The 17,240-nt window shown below is 45.1% G+C and overlaps 1 protein-coding gene across 3 annotated transcripts in view; it reads right to left on the bottom strand.

Moving 5' to 3' along the window:
- Positions 1–17,240, bottom strand: part of RHOA (ras homolog family member A) — a 58,117-nt gene that overhangs the window by 29,229 nt on the left and 11,648 nt on the right. The window contains exon 3 of one of the 3 annotated variants that reach the window (XM_066246066.1): positions 13,753–13,789. The exons of the other annotated variants lie outside the window; for them this stretch is intronic. The gene's annotated coding sequence lies outside the window, so the exon portion shown is untranslated. The remainder of the gene's footprint in view (positions 1–13,752; positions 13,790–17,240) is intronic. 3 annotated transcript variants of the gene reach the window in all.

Raw genomic sequence — 17,240 nt, 5'->3', positions numbered from 1 at the left:
AGAAAGAGAGAGAGAGAGAGAGAGAGAAAGAAAGAAAGAAAGAAAGAAAGAAAGAAAGATGCTCATTATGTACACTGCCACACCACTGTGTGATAATGGGATGTATAGGAGGATATAGAACAGGGCTTGGGCCTGACCAGGTGGTGGCACAGTGGATAAAGCGTCGGACTGGGATGCAGAGGACCCAGGTTTGAGACCCCAAGGTCGCCAGCTTGAGCACGGGCTCATCTGGTTTGAGCAAAAAGCCCATCAGCTTGAACCCAAGGTCGCTGGCTTGAGCAAGGGGTTACTCGGTCTGCTGAAGGCCCGCGGTCAAGGCACGTATGAGAAAGCAATCAATGAACAACTAAGGTGTTGCAAAGCGCAATGAAAAAAAAACTAATGATTGATGCTTCTCATCTCTCTCCGTTCCTGTCTGTCTGTCTCTGTCTATCCCTCTCTCTGACTGTCTCTGTAAAAAATTAAAAAAAAAAAAGAAAAAAAGAACAGGGCTTGGGCCCTGGCCGGTTGGCTCAGTGGTAGAGCGTCGGCCTGGCGTGCAGGAGTCCCGGGTTCGATTCCCAGCCAGGGCACACAGGAGAAGCGCCCATCTGCTTCTCCACCGCTCCCCCTCTCCTTCCTCTCTGTCTCTCTCTTCCCCTCCCGCAGTCAAGTCTCCATTGGAGCAAAGTTGGCCCGAGCGCTGAGGATGGCTTCATGGCCTCTGCCTCAGGCGCTAGAATGGCTCTGGTTGCAGAGTGATGCCCCAAGTGGGCAGAGCATCGCCCCCTGGTGGGCATGCCAGGTGGATCCCGGTTGGGCGCATGTGGGAGTCTGACTGCCTCCCAGTTTCCAACTTCAGAAAAATACAACAACAACAAAAAAAGAACAGGGCTTGGCAAAGGTGCACAATTAATATTCACCAAAGAACAATGAACACTGGTATATGCACAGACTCTCAAAAACACACAGAGAAAAAAAAACACACACAGAGGAAACTTTTTTTTTTGGGGGGGGGGTATTTTCCTGGAGTTAGAAGCTGAGAGTAGGACTCCCGCATGCGCCCAACTGGGATCCACCTGACATGACCACTAGGACTGGGGCATCGCTCTGTTTTGGCTGGAGCCATTCTAGCGCCTGAGGCGGAGTCCTCAGCACCTGGGCCAGCTTTGTTCCAGTGGAACCTTGGCTGCGGGAGGGGGAGAGAGAAATAGAAAGTAGAGGGGGAAGGGTGGAGAAGCCGATGGGAGTTTCTCCTGTGTGCCCTGACCAGGAATCGAACCCAGGACTTCCACACGCTGGGCCAATGCTCTACCACTGAGCAAACCGGCCAGGGCCGGAAACATTTTTTGTTTATTTATTTATTTATTTTAGAAAGGACAGAGAGAGGGAGAGAGAGAGAGAGGAGAGAGACAGAGAGAGAAGGGGGGGGGGGAGGAACAGGAAGCATCAACTCCCATATGTGCCTTGACCAGGCAAGCCCAGGGTTTTAAACCCGTGACCTCAGCATTTCCAGGTCGATGCTTTACCCACTGCGCCACCACAGGTCAGGCCAGAAACATTTTTAATTTAGAAAAAATCACTGATTTTAGAGAAAGAAGGGAGAGAGAGAAAGAAAAAATCAATTTATTCTTATATGTGCCCTGACTGGGGACCAAACCTGCTACCTTTGGAGTGACGCTCTAACCAACTGAGCTTTCCAGCTAGGGCCCCAGGAAACTCTTAACCATGATTGCCTCTACAGACCACATACCCTTTTCCACTGTCTGAATCTACCAAATGGATGGATGTATTGTGTTATAAAAAAAAAAGATCAATAAAATAAACTTTAAAACGTAATGACTTGAAAAGATCTATATAATAGGTATAGAAAAGAAAGATGGTCTTGGCCGGTTGGTTCAGCGGTAGAGCATTGACCTGGCGTGCAGGAGTCCCAGGTTCGATTCCCGGCCAGGGCACACAGGACAGGCGCCCATTTGCTTCTCCACCCCTCCTCCTCTCCTTCCTCTCTGTCTTTCTCTTCCCCTCCCGCAGCGAGGCTCCACTGGAGCAAAGATGGCCCGGGCGCTGGGGATGGCTCTGTGGCCTCTGCCTCAGGCGCTAGAGTGGCTCTGGTTGCAACAGAGCGATGCCCCAGAGGGGCAAAGCATCGCCCCCTGGTGGGCATGCCGGGTGGATCCCGGTTGGGCACACGCGGGAGTCTGTCTGACTGCCTCCCTGTTTCCAGCTTCGTAAAAATGTAAAAAAAAAAAAAAAAAAAAAAAAAAGAAAAGAAAAGAAAAGAAAAGAAAAAGACAAAGCAGTACTCCCCGTTTCCAGCTTCGGAAACCTGAACAAAATAAAAAAAAAAAAGAAAAGGCCCTGGCCGGTTGGCTCAGCGGTAGAGCGTCGGCCTAGCGTGCGGAGGACCCGGGTTCGATTCCCGGCCAGGGCACACAGGAGAAGCGCCCATTTGCTTCTCCACCCCTCCGCCGCGCTTTCCTCTCTGTCTCTCTCTTCCCCTCCCGCAGCCAAGGCTCCATTGGAGCAAAGATGGCCCGGGCACTGGGGATGGCTCTGTGGCCTCTGCCTCAGGCGCTAGAGTGGCTCTGGTCGCAATATGGCGACGCCCAGGATGGGCAGAGCATCGCCCCCTGGTGGGCAGAGCGTCGCCCCTGGTGGGCGTGCCGGGTGGATCCCGGTCGGGCGCATGCGGGAGTCTGACTGTCTCTCCCTGTTTCCAGCTTCAGAAAAATGGAAAAAAAAAAAAAAAAAAAGAAAGAAAAGAAAGAGACAAAGTAGTACATATGCAAAGATCCATCTTGGGGTCTGATCTCCTGGAGGCTACATAAATATACTGCCCCCTCTTCCCTACAGAACTTTCCCAAACACTGTCTACCTCCTCTTCCCTACAAGGAGATATAACAAGACTATCTGGGCTCAAGCACAATTTAACACTACCAAGAGCTACTTCCCCCCATTCATAACAGTCTACTTGATTTCCTTTCAGGCTAAGAGTTACACCCTCCCCATGGAGGCCTCCCTGGCTATTCCAGTACAAATTTCTCTTCTTCCCTTAATTCCTATAGCACTTGGTCTACTCAGTGCTGTTTCCCAAATAAATATATAGACTTACAACATTTGATACTCTGTTAGCACTGATACAGAAAAGGATCTAGAGCCAGGTGCTAGGGTTCAAAGCAGCTGTGAATCTTTGGGAAAGTTACTTAATTAACCCTTTGTACCTCTGTACCAATGTACTCTCACCTGTAAAAATGAGGAAAATAATGGTTCCTACTCTCAAAAAGTAGAGGTAATCATTAAATGAGTTAACACAGGAAGGCACTTAGCATAAATAATTCCTAGCACATAACAGCTAATGTTTAACTGTTGGGTACCATAGTCCAAAACACCACACATAATGGTCAAAAATAGCATTGAACAGAAGTATGTGTTCATTGATGTGAATTCAAGTTAAGAAACCTGGCCCTTCTAAGTTAATAGATAAAAATGTGTTGGTATAAGAAAGAGTTAGTTTTCTAACTTTCCGAAAGGAAACTTTCAAAAGCTCAAGTTACTAAGATTAGACATTAGCCTCCAAATTTACTTCCTCTAAATTACTTCCCTTCTTTTCTGGACTGGTCTTAGTCTCTTCCTCAAGTAGAAAATTACTTCTTTTCAAACGAGACTTACAAGGAACAAATCACTGTATATAAAACTCCCTATTCCCTACATTCCTGTATGAAAAGTGGCAGAGGTGGGATGGGGGTGGGGAATAAAGGTCCACCTTATCACCTTAGATATGACAAAAGCTTAAAGGAGAAAAGACTAGTACTTCTGTAACATTTTAGGGAGCAGCAGATGTCAATTATGATAAAGAGATACGTTACAGGGATCAAAAACAATCCGTTATTAACAGCTTTATAAAGTACTGAAGATTGTAAGAAATTATTTTTTCCATATTCAAGATTACCTGAATCTAGTGTTTCTCCTAAAACGAAACTTTTCTCAATCTAGCTAGTAACTTTCTTTCACCTTCTTTTCCAAGTGAGAGGAGGGACTATAAGACAGACTCCTGCATGTGCTCCTCCTGGGATCCACCTGGCAACCCCGTCTGGGACTGATGTTCTGCCCATCTGGGGCCATGCTTGCAACTGACCTATTTTTAGCGCCTGAGGCAGAGGCTCCAAGTGGCCATCCTCAGCATCCTGGCTGCTGTACTTGAATAAATCAAGCCATGGCTGCAGGAAGAAAAATGAACAGGGGGAGAGAGACAGATAGAAAGAAGGGGAAGGGAAGGGGTGGACAAGCAGATGGTCACTTCTCCTGTGTGCCCTGACCGGGAAATGAACCCGGGACAGCCACACTCTGGGCTGACGCTCTACCACTGAGCCAACTGGCCAGTAACTATTTTTTTTTTTGGGGGGGGAGAAAAAGATGGAGGGAGGGAGAGATGGAGGAAGAGAAAAAGAGAGAAAGAGAAAGAGAGAGGGAGAGGGAGAGAAAGAGAGGCATCAACTTGTGGTTGCTTCACTTTAATTGTGCACTGATCGCTTCTCCTAAGTGGCCATGATGGGGGATCTGACGGGCAACCTTGGGCTCAAGTTGAGCTAGCAACCCTGGCGTTTCAAACTGGCAACCTGAGCATTCCAGGTCAATGCTCTATCCACTGTGCCACCACAGGTCAGGCACTAGTAACTACTTTTCTAAGAACAAGAATTCTTGGATAAAGCGTCGACCTGGAAATGCTGAGGTCGCCGGTTCGAAACCCTGGGCTTGCCTGGTCAAGGCACATATGGGAGTTGATGCTTCCAGCTCCTCCCCCCTTCTCATTCTCTGTCTCTCTCTCCTCTGTCTCTCTCCTCTCTAAAAATGAATAAATAATAATAAAAAATAAATAAATAAAACCTTAAAAAAAAAAATGGCCCTGGCCGGTTGGCTCAGCGGTAAAGCGTCGGCCTAGCGTGCGGAGGACCCGGGTTCGATTCCCGGCCAGGGCACACAAGAGAAGCGCCCATTTGCTTCTCCACCCCTCTGCTGCACCTTCCTCTCTGTCTCTCTCTTCCCCTCTCGGAGCCAAGGCTCCACTGGAGCAAAGATGGCCCGGGCACTGGGGATGGCTCTGTGGCCTCTGCCTCAGGTGCTAGAGTGGCTCTGGTCGCAACATGGCGACGCCCAGGATGGGCAGAGCGTCGCCCCATGGTGGGCGTGCCGGGTGGATCCCGGCCGGGCGCATGCGGGAGTCTGTCTGACTGTCTCTCCCTGTTTCCAGCTTCAGAAAAATGAAAAACAAAAACAAAAACAAAACAAAACAAAAAAGAATTCTGCCTGACCAGGCAGTGGTGCAGTGGATAGAGCATTGAACTAGGATGCAGAGGACCCAGGTTCGAGACCCCGAGGTCCCCAGCTTGACTGCGAATTCATCTAGTTTGAGCAAAGCTCATCAGCTTGGACCCAAGGTCGCTGGCTCAAGCAAGGGGTTACTCGGTCTGCTGAAGCCCCCACGGTCAAGGTACGTATGAGAAAGCAATCAATGAACAACTAAGGTGTCGCAACGAAAAGCTGATGATTGATGCTTCTCATCTCTCTCCGTTCCTGTCTGTCTGTCCCTATCTCTCTCTCTGACTCTGTCTCTGTAAAAATAAAAAAAGAACAAGAATTTTTTTTGTGTGTGTTTTTTTAAGCCTACAGTATTCCTTTCTTGCATTATAGTGTGTTAAGAAGAAAAGGCCTAAAAATTGTGCATCATCATCACTGTTATCTTACGTTGTGAATAATCATGCTTATGCACTGTTGTTGGAGGAAGGTGTAGTCACAATGCACTCCAATCCCTACCCCATTCACAAACTCTGGAAGGGGTCAGCTGACGGACACATGTTCTCAAAGTGCCAGGTGGTTCTTACCCACCTTCCCTTACCACCCAAAACACTATCACCAACCTTACATGACCAAATATTACATCTGGTTTTCAAAAACCTGAGTCCCATTCTCTGGGTATGCTCCATGAGCATTCAGTATCTACCATATGGACTACTCAATAAAACATTCATTACATGCATAGGCCCCATGTAGACTAGTCTGAGTATAAGGTTCTACAAGAAATGACTTTCAGTTAATAGCTGGCAATAAAAGTAGAAAGAAAGCCACTTACAGTAGTGGTTAAGGAGCTACACCATCTGTGAGTCAATCTGGGCTCTACTGCTTACTAGCTCTGTGCCCCTTTACAACCAGCTCCCTTATCTGTCAGGTGGAGAATGTAACCTTCTAAATAGTGTTGGTATGAAGATTTATTAAGATATTACACAGCCTGACCAATGGTGCACAGTGGATAGAGTCGACCCGGGATGCCGAGGTCCCGGTTCGAAACCGAGGTCACCAGTACGAGCCCAAAGGTTATTGGCTCAGCTTGAGCCCCTTTCCCCTGTCAAGACACATATGAGAAACATATAATCAAGGAACAACTAAGTGACACAACTACGAGCTGATGCTTCTCACCTCTTTCCCTTCCTGTCTCTCTCTCCTCTCCCCCATATTCTTGCAAAAAAAATAAAAAGATATTATACAAAGAAACTTAGATTAATATACTATACAAAAAAGCTTACCTATACTGAAAAGAGGTCAGTGTTCAATGTTTGTCATTATTATTAGGTCTTATTTGAACAAACTGCAATTCCCTCCTTTGAATTCCAATCGTCCATAATTTGAAGACCAGTTTATATTATGGCCTGACCTGAAAAAAATGTTTTTCCTAAAATGAAACCTTTACCAGTCTAGTAACTAATTATTTTTCCACAGTGCATGTCCCATGCATACCTCACCACACCTTCTTCTTTCTTCCTTTTTTAAAAATGTAGCTTATCTTTCTTTTTTTCTTTTTAAATTTTTTTATTTATTCATTTTAGAGAGGAAAGAGAGAGACAGAAAGAGAGAGAGAGAGGAGAGACAGAGAGAGAAGTGGGGGAGGAGCTGGAAGCATCAACTCCCATATGTGCCTTGACCAGGCAAGCCCAGGGTTTCGAACCAGCGACCTCAGCATTTCCAGGTCGATGCTTTAATTCACTGCGCCACCACAGATCAGGTTCTTTCTTTTTCTTGACAGAGACAGAGTCAGAGAAAGGGACAGATGGGGATAGACAGACAGGAAAGGAGAGAGATGAGAAGTATCAATTTTTTAAAAAATTTTATTTATTTTTTCAGCGACAGAGCGAGAGTCAGAGAGAGGGAGAGACAGACAGGAACAAAGAGAGATGAAAAGCATCAATCATCAGTTTTTTGTTGTGACACCTTAGATGTTCATTCATTGCTTTCTCATGTGCCTTGACCGCGGGCCTTCAGCAGACCAAGTAACCCCTTGCTTGAGCCAGCGACTTTGGGTCCAAGCTGGTGAGCTTTTTGCTCACACCAGATGAGCCCGCACTCAAGGTGGCAACCTCGGGGTCCTGAACCTCGGTCTTCCGCATCCCAGTCTGACAATCTATCCACTGCGCCACAGCCTGGTCAGGTGAGAAGCATCAGTTTTTCATTGCAGCTCCTTAGTTGTTCATTGATTGCTTTCTCATACGTGCCTTGATGGTGGTAGGGGGGCTACAGCAGAGTGAGTGACCCTTTGCTCACGCTAGCAACCTTGGACTCAAGCCAGCAACCTCAGGGTTTCGAACCTGGGTCCACTGCGTCCCAGTCCAATGCTCTAATCCACTACACCACCACCTGGTCAGGCTGTAGCGTATCTTTCACTACCCAGAATGATAAGCCCACAATTCTTGGGGTCAGATGTTTCTAAATTCAGAATCATTCAGACTTTAGAAAGGCAGTATGTTGCAAATGTCAAACATTCTGTAACACAATCAATGGGTTAATAGTTCTTCAGTAAAATAGATGAATATTCACATTAAATAAAGAGTCAACAACCTCATCAGTTCAGTTGAGGTTTTGACATCAAACAAATTTGTGATTTTGGGAACTTTCTGAGTGGCAGTTATGAAAAGCCTTAACCAAAGTCAAATTTGTTTTACATACACACATAGGGATCAAACCGGCAACCTCTGTGCTTTGGGACAATGCTCTGATCGAGCCCTACGGCCAGGCATCTTGTTCTACTTTTTAAAAAAATTGTTTAAATTTTATCTTTATTGGTTGACAGGGGGGGGGGGGGAGAAGAAGGAAGAGGGAGGGAAGAAAGGAGAGAGAGAGAGGAAGGGAGGGAGGGAGAGATTTGTTATTCCATTTTTTTTAAAGATTCGATTTTAGAGAGAGGAGGGAGAAGAGAGCAGAGGAGAGGAGAAAAGAGGGAGAGGGAAAAGAAGAAAGAGGGTGGAGGGAGAGAGGGAGAAAGAAAGGAAAGGAGTGAAAAGCAACTATTTCAGAGTGCCTAGACAGCTTTTGAACTGGTGAAGTGGCGACCTCAGCATCCCAGGTCAATGCTTTATCCACTACACAATCACAGATTAGGCAGTTGTTCCACTTTTCTAAAAAAATATTTTATTTATTGACTTTAGTGAGAGGAATGGGGGGGAGGGTGTGGCACAGGAACACTGATTTGTTTCTATATGTGCCTGACCAGGGATTGAATCCACCACTTCTGTACTTCAGGACAATGCTCTAGCCATCAGCCAGAGCTGTTCTACTTATTTCTGCATTCACTGCTTAATTCTGTAAATGCCCTGACTAGAGATCGAACCCACAATCTCAATATATCAAGGTTGACACTCTAACAGAGCTACTGGGCCAAGGCTTGTTCTACTTATTTATGCGTTCATCAGTTGACTTTTTTATTTTACCTTTTTAATACATATTTTTAAAGATTTCATTTATCGATTTTACTAAGAAGAGGGGGTGGGGGATGAGAAGTCATTGTTTCACTCTAGGCTGCCCATCGCATGTGCCTTTATTAGGCAAGCCCCGGGTTTTAAACTGGTGACCTCAGCGTTCCAGGCTGGCACTTCATCTACTGTGCCACCACAGATGAGGCCATTGGTTGATTCTTTTTTTCTTTTTTTAATATTTTATTGATTTTGAGAGAGAGAGAGAAACGAGGAGAGTGGGAGGGAAGAGAGAGGGAAAGGTGTGTGTGGGGGGGTGAACACTGATCTGGTTCCTGTATGTGCCCTGACCAAGGATTGAACTGAACGAGAAGAGGTGCAACCTTTGACAAGACTGTAGGAGAGAAAAAAACCCTGTAAACTGGGCTCAGAAATGTAAAATGGGGGGGGAGGGGGTGTCTTCAGGTCAGGCCAGAGTCCTAGAGAGTAGCAACAGACTCTAAGGAAAGACCTCAATCATCATACAAGGAAGCTTAAGGCCCAGATACTACAGGACAAAAAAAGAAGACATCCACTACAAAAGCAAAAGTTTTAAAGCTTAAAGAAGTTTTAGTTATAGGAACACAATAAGCCTAACCAGGCGGTGGCGCAGTGGATAAAGCGTCGGACTGGGATGCAGGGGACTCAGGTTCGAGACCCCGAGGTCACCAGCTTGAGCACAGGCTCATCTGGTTTGAGCAAAGCTCACCAGCTTGGACCCAGGGTCACTGGCTTGAGCAAGGGGTTACTCGGTTTGCTGAAGGCCCACAGTCAAGGCACATACAAGAAAGCAATCAATGAACAACCAAGGTGTGGCAACGAAAAACTGATGATTGATGCTTCTCATCTCTCTCCGTTCCTGTCTGTCCCTGTCTATCCCTCTCTCTCTCTCTGTAAAAAAAAAAAAAAAAAAAAAAAAAAAGATACTATTATAGTGGTTTAAGATCTCAATTTTTCTATAACAGCCATATCCCCTTTCCCTAAACACATGAATCCTGTAAAAGTTTAAAAGTTGCCCTCCAATGCATCCTCTTGAAGTAAAACTATTAGGACTATAAAACGGAAAATAAAAGTAAAAATGCAGCCTTTTCTCCAGGCAATCCTACACATAAACAAACTAGAATCAAATTTTTGTTCCAACAATAAACCTTGAAAGCAAATGTTCCCCTTTCATAAACACAACCTTTCCCAACACACTCTCCATTCCCTGGCTTTTTACCCTTTGTTAAAATATACATCTTTAATGAAGAGGATACATACTGCTTCCATGTCAGAGGAAGAAAATCCCTAAATTTAAACTGTTTCAGTGCAGTGGGCAGACACCTGTCCTATCAACTCCAGGTTTACCCACACCCAGGACTGTGCCTGGCACACAGGAAACACCATAAAACAGTAGGGAAATTAAATTGAAAACATAAAAGCCATTTATTTTGTTTACAGACGACACAGGAAACCTCTGGCAAAAAAGGCCCAAACTACCACCTGACCATCTGTTCAGAGAGAGCTTGAACCTGGCACTGCCATTATTTAGCCATCCTGATCAAGCAGTTGCCAAGGGTTGCCAGTTCAAGGGCCCTTAGAGACCAAGAGCAGTGTGTCTAAGGCACATAAAAGGCAAGCAGAGGAGAGAGACAAAGCCTCCAATATAATGCCAAGTGAGACTCAGACTTAAACCCTTTGGGAGGTGGAAGGGCCAGAAACACTCTGGAGAGAACATATTTTCTGGCTTCCAAAGTAATAGTATCTTATCAGCCACCCCAGAATGTCAATATTCCAAGATTAACTTTGAATGAAAGCCAAGAATCAGAATGTGACTTTGTGCAACCTAATTCTTCACTACACTGTCTCCAACAGAGAAGAATGAAAAAGGTGCCCCATCTAGGTACCTAATGACTTGGAGTGTTTCAGCAATGACAATGCACAGCCAGGCACCATGCATTCTGGCACAAATGTCTCTATTCCTCTCCAGGTTCCACCACAGGTTAAAAGACTGAAAACTCTTCATGGTGGGGCCTGAATATCTATGTAAATTTTTATTTATTAAAAAAAAAGCTGACCTGTGGTGGCTCAGTGGATAAAGCGTCAACCTTGAACACTGAGGTTGCCGGTTCAAATCCCTGGGCTTGCCTGGTCAAGGCACATACAGGAAGCAACTACTACTTGTAGATGCTTCCTGCTTCTCCCCCATCTTTCTCACTCTCCTGCTCTTTCTCTCTCTTTCCCTCCTCTATCCAAAAATCAATAAATAAAATCTGAAAAAGAAAAGAAAAGAAATGAAACCTAAGAGTACTGATTAACATTATAAAAAAAAGAAATTTTTTTAGATTTATTGATTTTAGAGAGAGAAATGGGGGCATGGGGGGGAGCAAGAAGCATCATCTCGTAATAATTGCTTCTTGTGTGTGCCTTGACTGGGCAAGCCTAGGTTTTGGTTTTTGTTTCTTTAATTTTTAAAATATTTTTTATTTATTCATTTTAGAGGGGAGAGAAAGAAGGGGGGGAGGAGCAGGAAGCATCAACTCCCACATGTGTCTTGACAAGGCAAGCCCAGGGTTTCAAACTGGCTTACCTCAGCGTTTCCAGGTCGACGCTTTATCCACTGCGCTACCACAGGTCAGGCCTTTTTTCTTTTTCTTTTAAACTGAGGTCAAGTTCATATAATATTGTTAACCTTTTTACAGTGTACAATTTTAATGATTTTTGTGTGTGTGTGGCAGAGACAGAGTCAGAGAAAGGGACAGACAGAAAGGGAGAGAGATGAGAAACATCAATTCTTTGTTGCGGCTCCTTAGTTGTTCATTGATTGCTTTCTCATATGTGCCTTGACGGGGGGGGGGGGGCCTACAGCAGACCGAGTGACCCCTTGCTCGAGCCAGCGACCTTGGGCTCAAGCTGGTGAGCCTTGCTCAAACCAGATGAGCCCGTGCTCAAGCTGTCGACCTCGGGGTCTCGAACCTGGATCCTCCACATCCCAGTCAGACACTCTATTCACCGTGCCATCACCTGGTCAGGCCAATTTTAATGATATTGAGTGCATTGGTAATGTTGTGCAACCGCCAACTCTATCTAGTTTCAAAACATTTTTATCTCCACAAAAGAAAATCCACACCCATTAAGCAGTCAGTCCCCACTTCTCCCTCCTCCCAGCACCTGGCAATCCCCAATGTGCTTTCTGTCTATGGGTTTACCGATTCTAGACACTTCACATAAATGAAATCCTACAGCATGTGGTCTTTTGTGACTGGCTTCTTTTACTTAGCATATTGCTTTCAAGGTTCATCCATGTTGTTTATTCCTTTGTGTGGTATATAATATATTTGTTTTAACTATTCGCCTGCTGATGGACATTTGGGTAGTTTCCACTTTTTGGCTATGAATAGTGCTGCTATGAACATTTATGTACTGTTACAAGGATTTGTTCAAGTACATGTTTTTGATTATTTTTGGTATATATCTAGAAATAGAATTACCGAGTCATATGGCAATTCTATATTTAACTATTTGAGGAACTGCCAAACTATTTTCCAAAGTGTACACTTTTAAATATCTTGCCAAATAATCACCAAGACCTGTTGTTAAGGGGAAAGAATAAGATGCATGACAGTGTGAGGTGCAAGTATTTACTTAAAAAAAAAAAAAAAGAAAATATGTAATATATACATATAGACATTGTATCTCTAGAAGGATACATAAGACACAGTTACATGGTTTTCTCTGGAGCAAGGACCTTGGGAGGCTGGGATGTGGGAAAGGCTTACTCTTCATGCTCCACCCCTTTTGCACTGTTTCATATACATGCTTCATCAATCTCCTTGCTGTAAAAATATATATTATATATATTTTTTATTTATTTATTTTATTTTTTTTTACAGAGACAGAGAGAGAGAGTCAGAGAGAGGGATAGACAGGGACAGGCAGACAGGAATGGAGAGATGAGAAACATCAATCGTTAGTTTTTCATTGCACATTGCGACACCTTAGTTGTTCATTGATTGCTTTCTCATATGTGCCTTGACCGCGGGCCTTCAGCAGACCGAGTAACCCCTTACTCGAGCCAGTGACCTTGGGTCCAAGCTGGTGAGCTTTTGTCAAGCCAGATGAGCCCGCACTCAAGCTGGCGACCTTGGGGTCTCGAACCTGGGTCCTCGGCATCCCAGACTGACGCTCTATCCACTGCGCCACTGCCTGGTCAGGCTAAAAATATTCTTTAAAAACTTTTTAAATTTGCTGATTTTAAAGAGAAGAAGGTAGAGAGCAAAAGAAACAACAACCCATTGTCCCACACATGGATGAATTCACTGGATGACTCCTGTATGTGCCCTGACCAGGGATCGAACTTTGGTAGATCGGGATGATACTCTAACCAACTGAGCAACCCGGCCAGGGCTAAAAATTTTTTTTTTTGATTGTTTATTTATTCATTTTTTTAGTGAGAGGGAGAGAGAGAGAGGGTGAGAGAGAGAGAGAGAGAGAGGGAGAGGGTGAGAGAGAGAGAGAGAGGGGCAGAGAGAGAAGGGGGAGGAGCAGGAAGCATCAACAACCAGGCAGGCCCCAGGTTTCGAACTGGTGACCTCAGCATTCCAGGTCGACGCTTTACCCACTGCGCCACCACAGGTCAGGCCTTAAAGCCTCAAAGAAAGCAATACTATGGAAGGAGAACTGAACTCTGGGATAGGAAGAACATACATTTTAAAATTATAAACCTTGTATTTTTTTTTAACCTAGTGTATTTTTTCTTTTAAAGTTGTGATTAAAATACTATATGTACTTTATTGTTGAAGTAAATGGGATTGTGAAATGATACAGCCACTGTAGAAAATATTGTAGTTATGACAATTCCACTTCTGGGTATATATCCCAAAGAATTAAAAGCAGGATCTTAAAGAGGTTATTTCTATACTCTTTATATCAGCTGCATTCACAATAGCTAAGATGTGGAAGCAACCCAGTGCTCATCTAGAGATGAGTGAATAAACAAAATAGGGTATATACATACCTTGGAATATTATTCAGCTTCAAAGAGGAAGGAAATCCTGCAATATTTTACAACATGGATTACCCTTGAGCACATTATACTAAGTAAAAAAAAAAGTCACAAAAATGTACATACTGTATAATTCTACTTATGAGGTACTCAGTATTGCCACAATAGTAAAAATAGAACATAAAATGGTAGTGGTGAGGGGTAGGGGAGAATGGGATGTTAGTATTTAATGGGTATAGTGTGTCAGGTTTATAAAATTAAAAAGAGTTATGGGGGTGGATGGTTGGGATGGCTGCACAGCAATGTGAATGTATTTAATACCACTGAACTGTATGATTAAAAATGGTTAAATACTGCCGGACCAGATGGTGGCGCAGCGGATAGAGCGTTGGACTGGGATGTGGAGGACCCAGGTTCAAGACCCCAAGGTTACCAGATTGAGTGTGAGCTCATCGGGTTTGAGCAAGGCTCACAAGCTTGAGCCCAAGGTCACTGGCTCCAGCAAGGGGTCACTCAGTCTGCTGTAGCCCCCGCCCCAGGATTAAGGCACATACGAGAAATCAATCAATGAACAACTAAGGAACTGCAATGAAGAACTGATGTTTCTTATCTCCCTCCCTTCCTGTCTGTCTGTCCTATCTGTCCCTCTCTTTGACTCTCTCTGTGTCTCTGCCACAAAAAAAAAGGTTAAGTTTTGACCCTGGCCGCTGGCTCAGTGGATAGAGCATCAGCCTAGCATATGTACGTCTGGGGTTAGATTCCCAGTCAGGGCACACAAGAAAAGTGACCACCCGTTTCTCTCTCCCATCCTCTCCCCATCCTCTCCCCCTTCTACTCCTGCAACCAGTGGCTTGATTGGATGTGTGGTGGGCACTGAGGATAGCTAGGTTGGTCTGAGCAGATCAGCCTCAGGTGCTAAAAATAGCTTGGCTGATTTGAGCAGTGGCCCCAGATGGTGGTCGCCAGGTGGCTCTTGGTCAAGGTGTATGTGGGAATCCATCTTACTGTTCCCCAACTCTCACCTATGAAAAAAATAAATGCGCACACATACAGATAATAAAACAAATAGTTAAAAATAGAAAAGTTTAAAGCTTCCAAAGAAAATGTCCTGTATCTCAGTGATTTTCAACCTTTTTTTTTTTTTTGTATTCCTCTGAAGCTGGAAACAGGGAGAGACAGTCTGTAGACAGACTCCCGCATGCGCTGGACCGGGATCCACCCGGCACGCCCACCAGAGGCGATGCTCTGCCCCTCTGGGGCGTCGCTCTGCCACAACCAGAGCCACTCTAGCGCCTGGGGCAGAGGCCAAGGAGCCATCCCCAGCGCCCGGGCCATCCTTGCTCCAATGGAGCCCCGGCTGCGGGAGGGGAAGAGAGAGACAGAGAGGAAGGAGGGGGGTGGGGTGGAGAAGCAGATGGGCGCTTCTCCTGTGTGCCCTGGCCGGGAATCGAACCCAGGTCCCCCGCACGCCAGGCCAACGCTCTACCACTGAGACAACCGGCCAGGGCCAATTTTCAACCTTTTTTGAGCCGTGGTACATTTTTTACATTCACAAAATCCTGGGGCACACCACCTACCAAAATGACACTCTAACATAGTACATATTATACATATAGTTAATAATATAATTTCTAAATGTATTTATACTCACTTAGTGTGAAACCTGGGCCTGTTTCAATGAACACAAAAGGGATATCCTGCCAGGAATGGTAGAAAGACACACACGAAGCTCTTCCTCAACAGTTCTCAGTCTCTCTCTGTTTTTAGTTTTTATTGCAGTCAAGCTTGAGAAGCTCAGCCACATAGATATGCGGTTGAAATCGGGAGCAATGTCAAAATAGCTTTGTTGGCCAGAATGGGGAACTCCTTGGCAATAGATAACCAAAAACTGTCCAAAGGAAGATCAGCAAACTTTAGCTTTAAAGTTAGATAACATTGTGATGCATTGTATATCACCCTCTGCGGGGGCCTCTTTTAAAAAGAAAAAGGTCAGGCCCTGGCCGGTTGGATCAGCGGTAGAGCGTCGGCCTGGCGTGCGGGGGACCCGGGTTCGATTCTCGGCCAGGGCACATAGGAGAAGCATCCATTTGCTTCTCCACACCCCCCTCCTTCCTCTCTGTCTCTCTCTTCCCCTCCTGCAGCCAAGGCTCCATTGGAGCAAAGATGGCCCGGGCGCTGGGGATGGCTCCTTGGCCTCTGTCCCAGGCGCTAGAGTGGCTCTGGTCGCTGCGACAGAGCGACGCCCCGGAGAGGCAGAGCATTGCCCCCTGGTGGGCAGAGCCTCGCCCCTGGTGGGTGTGCGAGGTGGATCCTGGTCGGGCGCATGCGGGAGTCTGTCTGTCTGTCTCTCCCCGTTTCCAGCTTCAGGAAAAAAAAAATACAAAAAAAACACCCCCAAAAACAAAACACTTACCAATATGGCCTAACCAGGTGCAGTGGATAGAGCATGGGCCTGGGATCCTGAGGACCCAGGGTCAAAACCCCAGGGTCGCTAGCTTGAGCGTGGGATCATAGACATGACCCCAGGCTTGAAGCCCAAGGTTGCCAGCTTGAGCAAGGGGTCACTGGCTAAGCTGGTGTCCCCCACCCCACCACCTCTGCTTCAAGGCACATATGAGAAAGCAATCAATGAACTACTAAGGTGCCGCAACTATGAGTTGATGTTTCTCATCTCTCTCCCTTCCTGCCCCCCCTCCAAAAATTCTGGTTTAAGCAAACCTACAGATCAAAAGTATAACTTTACTTTTGTTTTTAATGCAATGAACAATTAAGAAAGCAACTTTGAAAACAGTCTGCCTTCTTATAACGAAGACCATCAGTCAACCGACCCTAATGTATTAGTTGAAGCTCCTTATGAAAGCCATTGCAAGCCTCATAGAACAAAAACAAAGTACTACATCCAGTGGGGCTAGGCTAGTTGTTCTGTGCCCAACAGTTGCACTGGGCTAATCTCTGGTCATAGATTAGGGCTTCAAGAAGCCGCATCTTCCAATTTATCAGCAAAGCGTATCGGGATATTTTTACAATATATCATGAATCCTACCACCTCCACTATCACTGTTTCTGTCAAAGCCATCATCATCTGTCACTGGACTTAACCTCCAATAGGTCTCCCTGCTTCCATATTTGCCTCCCTACAGTCCAGTGATTTTCAACCATTTTCAGCTCTTGGCACACATAAACTAATTATTAAAATCTAGCAGTACAGCAAAAACTATTTTGACAATCTGACAAAAAAATAAAAGTATGATTTTGATTTATTCACACCAGATAGCTATAGTTGTGTTAGCTGCTGTCATTTTTTTTACTTGACAACCTAAGATAGGTCAATACCCCGACTAGTCAGGTATTAATTTTTTTTTAGGTATTACATATTTTAAAAATTCCTGTGGCACACCAGTTGAAAATCACTGCTATAGTCTAGTGTCTGTAGAGTATCCCAAAATAAAAACAAATCAGATAATATCACTCATCTGTTATAGAAACCCTTCAATGTCTTC

This window comes from Saccopteryx bilineata, chromosome 10 (assembly GCF_036850765.1).
Source record: "Saccopteryx bilineata isolate mSacBil1 chromosome 10, mSacBil1_pri_phased_curated, whole genome shotgun sequence".
Lineage (NCBI taxonomy): Eukaryota > Metazoa > Chordata > Mammalia > Chiroptera > Emballonuridae > Saccopteryx > Saccopteryx bilineata.
This window is presented reverse-complemented; position numbering and strand designations above follow the sequence as displayed.